The following is a 7430-nucleotide window of genomic DNA, read 5'->3' on the forward strand; positions in this document are numbered from 1 at the left end:
AGGCTCAGGCAGCAATACTAGGTGAAGGGCTCAGGCCCTGGAAACCCTTTTTCCTCACACCGTGCCCTCCTCCTAGAGCACCTCGACCTCTGGGCGTCTCCCAGGGAATCCCAGCCCTGTGGGAGCTGCCCAGGCTGACACCAGGGCCCAGGTACCTCCAGCTGCATTTCCCAGATGAGGCCCTCACTGTTCCCCGTCTCCTGTCATTTGGGTGACGCTGCGTGAATGCAGCACTCAGGACGGGTTTACTGCAGCTCGAGGGGATAGGATGCACTTTACTGGGCTTCCAGACCCAGGACTGATCCTCAAACACCTGTTGAGCCTTCAGGGCTGGCCTCCCTCTTAGGCTCCTCCTGGGCAGCCCCAGGCTAACTTCTGGATGCAGCTCTGCTGTCCCCTGCTGGTGAAGATGGAACCCAGGAGCTTCCCTCCTCCAGGTGACCACAAAACCCCTGACACCTGGGAGGCTGAAAACTATGGAGTCCAGCCTCAGTCTGTGCTGTATGTGAACCCCTCTGGCTCAGCACAGAGAGGTGGCATATATGGTTGCAGGGAGGTGGGGCAGGTGCATTTCTGGTAAGTGAGTCTTGGGTTGAAATGCTCTTCTCTGTTCCATGGTTTTTGATCACAGAATACAGAGTGAAGAATAAACTGTAGCTCTTCTGTGAAAAACCTAAGTGCAGTGAAATGCGTTTCTCCCAACATGTACTCCTGCTTCCCATGTATACTGAACAGAAGACTGATTTTCCCACTCCAATAAGAACGGCTGCACTGTAACTGGAGCACCTGATGTTTCTGTCGCTAAACCTCAGTTGTGTACTTGAATGATCATAACTGTCATTGTCATGGTATTTTTTCTATGAATCATAAGAACAGGAAGATTAAGGTAGAAAATTATGACCATAAGTAGGTGGGACCTTTCCGTGTTCAACCCACAAACAAGAAACTCTATAGCATTCCCTACAACTGTGGTTTAATCAGCATGGTTTTATTTTTCCTTATAAACTTAAATATTTATCAAAAGTTAACATTTCAATGATTAAAATTGATAGTTTTCTTCCATAAGATTTTGATCATTTTTACATATTTGATGTGAAACTGTGCTTCTTATTGCTAGAAGGCCTTTTCTTCCCTGTAGGAATAATCAAAATGGCTTTTAATCCACATTAGGCCCCTGTTGGATCGCAGGCCCCAAGTGGATTCCTAGGCCCCAGGTGCACATCAGGCGCAGGTATACATGCAGGCCCTGGGTGGACTTACCTGTCTACAGGTAAGGAGCTGACCTGGGTGGAGGGTGAGCAGCCAGCAGCCCAGGCAATTCCGAGTAGGTCTTATGGAACGAAGGAGCCAAGGATACGGAACCTTAAAGAAGTGAGTTCACTTCCTTGGTTACAGACCCTAAGAGAACTTAGAACCCTGGTAGCCAGGCACCCGCATCCTTAGAGACAGCTAGCTCCCTTGGTGGGAGACACTCAGGAGAGTCCAATGTTCTCATGCTACATCCCCACATCTCGAGGTTCGTGCTTCAGGAGGGCCCAGAGCGAGAGCCTTTACCCACAATGCTGATGCAGGCTCATCCCTCACCCAGGTGTCTCTGGCTGAAGGCGCCCCCAGGTACCACAGCGCAGCCCAGAGCAGGCCCCACTCAGGCCAGGCCTCACCTGTGATCCCACTGGGGCCATATCTGGGCATTGCTCTTGTCCAGCTAGAGCCTCTGCTCTTCCTCGAGGCACAAGCACACGGTGAGGTGGCCTATAGTCTCAGAGACTTTGCGGCAGGGGGCAGGGGGCGGGGTGTTTTCCCTACAGACTCAGAGACTTGGCAGGAGTAGTGTTTTTGGAATGCAATTCCTTAAATTCAGCGAGGTTGATTCTGTCTGTGGAAATTCCAGTGGAAAGTGACTGACATTGGTGACTCTTTCTTCTTTTTCAACTCCTGCTCAATGTGCAGCAATACAGGACCTTCCAGCACCATCTGATGAGCCAGTGCCAGCACTAGCGGAAGAGCCCCCATCAGGGACAGAACTGGAGCTAGTGGCAGCTTCAGAGCCCTCCTGCCCCTGCCCTGGTCTTGCCCAGCACTAGCCCATTAAGCAGCTGCCTGACCTCATGGCACCTGCTGTAGCTATAGGCCTCAGCCCTGGAGCTGAAACTATGGCTGGAGCAAGAGGTAGAAGAGAGGAGGGGGGACCAGCATGGCCCCAGCCAGCATCTCCCACGCTGTTGTCAGTCCTGGGCACAGTGGGAGACATGGAGGCATAGACCCGGGTATGTGGCCTGAGCTCCTCTGCCTCACTGGAGAGAGGCTTCTCTCATTTGGCAGAGCTGCAGCCCAGCAGCTGGAGTGGCTGCTGCTGCTGCTGGGATTGTTTGCCTGCCTGCATGAGGCGCTGGAGGGCAGGAAAAGAAGCCTGCCAGGAGGGGCTCCAGCAGCTCCTCCTGCTCCCAGAAGTGGCTTCTTCCTCCAGGCATGGAGGTCTGTGCTCAGCTGGACATCTGTGATGTTTCCCCTTGAGGCGCTGCCCAGGATGCACTCTACTTGACAGGTGGGTATGGGTTAGGAGGCCAGGGGCATCTCCAAATGGTATAGAAACTGAAGCTTCGAAACTCAGCACTCATGCCCCAAAGTCACCATGCCATGCCACCACTTGCCCAGAATTTATTCACAGTGTTAAATTAAAATTTCTACAATGACATTTGAATAAATTTTGACTTTTTGAAACTTCATGTCTTCTTTAACTCTCTGATGTTATCAGATGGTGTTTTGGAGGTTATCCTGAAATCTCTGATAGTTGTGTCACTTTGCTGTGGTTGTTTATGCGATGGAATTACCATCTAATCAACTGTTATTGGAAACTTTTCAGGCACGGCTTTTAGGAGACCTTGACCTACTTTAGCTTGTTTTTACTCTCTGGTTTATTGTGGAGAGAGGGATCACATAGATCCATTCCTCCAGCAGATCAATCGCCTCTTGTCATCAAAGATTTGGCATCAGTGATTCCAGAAATTATGTGTACAAGTTGTTATGTTGGTACTTTAGCTAATTTCTGGGTGCCAACATAGAATGTCATAGACTAGGTAGCAGGGAAACAAATTTATTTCTCCTGATTCAGGAGATGGTAAGGACCAAGGTCAAATGGTCAGCAGGTTTCATGTCTGTTGAGGGCTTGCTTCCTGGTTCATAGGCTGTCATCTTTGTACTGTGTCATCACGTGACCAAAGGGATGCGGGAAATCTCAGCAGTCCCTGTGATAAGAACACTGTTCGCATTCATAGTCTCAGCTTTGATGACCTAATCACCTTCCAAGGCCCCACCTCCAAATCCCATCACATGGATAATTAGATTTTAACACATGAATTTGAAGGGACCATAAGATTTTGTCTATAGCATCAGGTCACCCTGAGTCCTTTGCACGCACAGGAAATCTCTAATCTTTTACAAGTATTTGCAGGTCCCCTCTGGGTTTAGAGAAATCTTTAATTGCAGCTCTTGATTCCACTGGGTCCAAGCTTAAATTCTACATTTGCCCACATAACTTGTTCATGGGACAGAGGGAACTTTAGTGGCAACTGACCATTGGGAGCTTTAGGAGAATCGATGGAGAAGGGCTTGGATGTAGATGAAGAGAAGTGGAGGAAGGAGAGGACAATCGTACAGATGGAGAGAGAGCAGAAAGTGAAAGGGGAAAGGACCTCTGGATAACAAGAGGGCAACTCCAGTCATCTAGATAACTCTGGTCAACTAGAGGGCATGAAGGTTAATTTTCCTCGGATTCTAAACTCGGATCCCATATTACATCAGCATCACCTGAGGAATGCATTTTTCAATGCATATTCCTGGGTTCTGGAAATGTTGATTTCATAAATCTGGAGTTATGCCAATTTATCTGTATTTATCATAAGAATTTTGGATAATTCTAATGAAATTAGACAATAAAGCAGAGCTTGACAACTGCTGGTTTGGGATGTATATCTGGAAGACATTTGGTTATATAAAGTAATCGCAGAAAACTGAGGAGGAATCATTTATTTAAAAATGCTTGCATATAATTCAACTCTTCCTATATGTGTAGTTTGACCACACATTTGGTCTCTACAATACCAAGATTGTAAATGTGCAGAAAGTCTTTTAAAAATCAAGTAGACAGAAGAAAGCAGTTGCAGAGAGAAGACAACTGACAATTGTCTGGTAAGAAAAGAACAGAAGAGAAGGGGAAGGAACTAGCATACTTTCATACATTATTTGATGGCATCTAAATTATAAACTCAAAAGGCGTTTGTAAGAAAGTCAATAATACAAGTCGTCAGAGTATAGAGAGCGTAGTGCCAACACTGATTTGCTGGGATAGAGAAGTGTACTCTGTCTTGATGCGTAATGCTAACCAGGTTCAAAAGAAAGAGTCATTCTTTAAGAAGTGTGAGTTGTATTGCTGCTGAATTACTTTATCTCATGCCTAGTTCAAAATAAAAGGGCTATAAAGTGCTTAGGTTGAACATAAAGTCCTCTGCTATGGGTAACATCTTCAGGAACCGTATTAGAGGAGGGACAGGTGGCAATGCTGGAGTGGACGACTCTTTGTATTAAACCAAATAGCATGGTACATATTTTGTTAAGAAATCTGTTATAATGAAGTAAAACTCAGGTTCATGTTCTTAATAGGCACACTATTTGCTATAGCAGTAAGAGCAAAAGGCCTAAGTACCAAGAATGTACATTAACTACAAACATTTTCATATTAAAAAAACAATGTGAGCATCTATACATGACAGTAACTCCTGTACCCAAAATAGTTTTAACTGAGATTGAAATAATTTTCTACATAACATGCTATCGCTGTATTCTGAGATGATACATTATTTGTGTATGGACACTATAAATATTAACTTATTTAAGTTATCCATCATTTATTCAAAAAATGATTCTGTGGGATCTACAAAATATTGGTTATGGCACTAGACGTAGAAGTAAGACAAAATATCATTTTTTTAGTTTATGATTAAAAATAAAAATATATGTTAGGTAGAGGTTGTACTACTAAAAACAGGCAGAGACTGACTTGCTAATAAAACATTCAGGAAACCAAGTGTGATAATTTTTAATAATAATCAATATTTTAATACAAGTCTCTTGTTTTTTCTCATGGAAATACATTACAATGTGGAATTTCTGGTGTCTGGCATCTGAATGTTTAAGTATAGCAGGTGTGGTGAGTTTTCCAAAGACATTTTACCAGCTTACTTACTCATTGGTAACTCAATAAGATATTATGTGGAACCACATCCTCTCCAGCAACCTCTAGTGTCAATCTTTGTAAAGTGTGTCCATTAAATGGGTGTGGGTTTTGCAGGTGATTATTCTGTTATTGAAAGATAATAGGATTCCCAGCTTTAAAAAGTAAGGCATGTAGAGGCGCATGTTTAGAGTGTGTCCTGACTCCGGAATTAAAACTAATTCGATTTGTGCTTCCACTGTTCAACAAAAAATATCCTTAAGAATCCAGAGATCAGGCATTCCTTTGGGAAATCACTCCAATATGGTTTCTCACCTACTCACTGCAAGAAAATTGCTGTTACCAAAGCATAAATGGTATCCATGTTGTTAAATGATGAATTGAAGCGTAATTCCTCAGCCTTTGTCTTAATTTACTTATCAGCAGCATTGAAAGCAGTCGATCTCTCCCTCTTTTTTTCAAAACTTTCTTTGAGAGAATTCCAGAACACTTAACCTACTTTCCTCTTGACATTTTTGATGATTACCCCTAGTACTTTTGAGCTGGTTCCTTCTCATCTTTACTACCTTTTGGGTATTAGATAACCACTAGACTCAGGATTTTCACTTATGTTTCTTATCTTTGCTTTCTTACTAATTTTTGTGTCATACATTCCCTGATATTTTCTTTGATACCATAACACTAGACCACACCCAACACTATCTGACTTCTCCACTTGGATGTGGTTTAGGAATCTCAAAATTAATAAGTTCACATGGAGCCACTGACACTCCCCAAACTTTCTCTTCCCCATTCTGGTTAATGGCAACTCCCATTTTATAATTTCTCACCTCAATATTCTTGGTGTCCCCTTTTAATTCTTTGTCTCTGCAGCTCTCTCTGTGTCATTGTCTCTCTGTATCTGTCTGATTCTCATTCTCTCTCTCTTTCTCTTTCTCTCTCTATCACACACACACACACACATACACACACATGCACACACACACACACATTTTCAGATCTGACACATATGAAAATCCTGCCAGCTTTACCTTTAAAGTGAAGTCGTTCCAAATGGTATCTGCAAATTCACCTTCCCACCCTCACCACTTGCTGACTATAGTACTTCTCTCACAAGGCCAAAGCTCTACTGCAGAGATTTCTTGGGGAAATAAAGAGAACAATTACACATTCTTATTTCAGGGACCCTCAAAATACAGGCTAGCCATATTCTCTATGAATCCAAGCTTCTATCATCGCTCTATTTTTCAATCCCGACTCCACACAGCAAACACAGTATGCAGTTAGAATTCCAATCCATATCACAACACTCCTGTTTTAAAGTCCCTGATTAATTACTTCTTTTCTTCCTCATTAGGATTTAAGCTTAATGAAGCTGGGCAACTTTGTATATTTTACCACTGACCTATCTTCAGAGCTGGAGGTCACTTGGTGTAAAGCAAATGATCAGTAAATATTTTCAAACAACAGAATCAATTATAAATAGTTTTATTTCTTTGAGTATATGTTTAGACTTAAAAATCAAGAAAATAGATTCATCAAGATAGTTCTGTTTTGATATTGTTATCCCTTGATTAGATTAGCTTCTTAGTATAATTTCAGTGTGGGAAGCTGTAAGCATTTTCTAAATTTTAAAATAAAATGCAAGGAATTTAAATATCTGCTCTTTTTATTTAAAGGATAAAAAAAGACAAGTTTATCTTTTAAAATACGTTTTATATGTGCATACAATCTAAATGTATTTTTCTCTCTTAACCCCTAAATCCTTTTTAAAGGTATTCACGTCCTCATTTTTAAAATCCACTTCAATGATAACATTTTAAAATATATTTGCAACTTCCTTAAGAATATCTTGGCGTTCCATTGAACAGCTTGCCAAATAAGACATTAGCAGTACAATTTCCTCTTAATTGTTTAATTTGTTTCATCAAATTTATAAATTTCCTACTCTCAACTCATAATTTCATTCAAGTATAATACATCCTACTTGACCTTTGTGGGGTTTTCATATCATATATTTATTATTGAAAATGATTTTGATATCTGAATCAGAATTTTATAATCGTATTGCTGGTTAAAGTGCTCTGTAAAATCTTTTATTGTTTTGATTCTGTTGTTTATTAATTACAGAGTGGCACTACTACTGCAAAGCTTGAAATATTTTCCTTCCTTCCTTCCTTCCATTTTCTTTCTTCCTTCC

General features: G+C 41.8%; 1 gene segment (V, D, J or C); it reads right to left on the minus strand.

The window, feature by feature from the left end:
- The window catches only part of LOC105521983, a 659966-nt gene that overhangs the window by 346639 nt on the left and 305897 nt on the right, over positions 1–7430 (minus strand).

The sequence above is a fragment of the Colobus angolensis genome, unplaced genomic scaffold (assembly GCF_000951035.1).
Source record: "Colobus angolensis palliatus isolate OR3802 unplaced genomic scaffold, Cang.pa_1.0 Scaffold415, whole genome shotgun sequence".
Classification (NCBI taxonomy): domain Eukaryota; kingdom Metazoa; phylum Chordata; class Mammalia; order Primates; family Cercopithecidae; genus Colobus; species Colobus angolensis.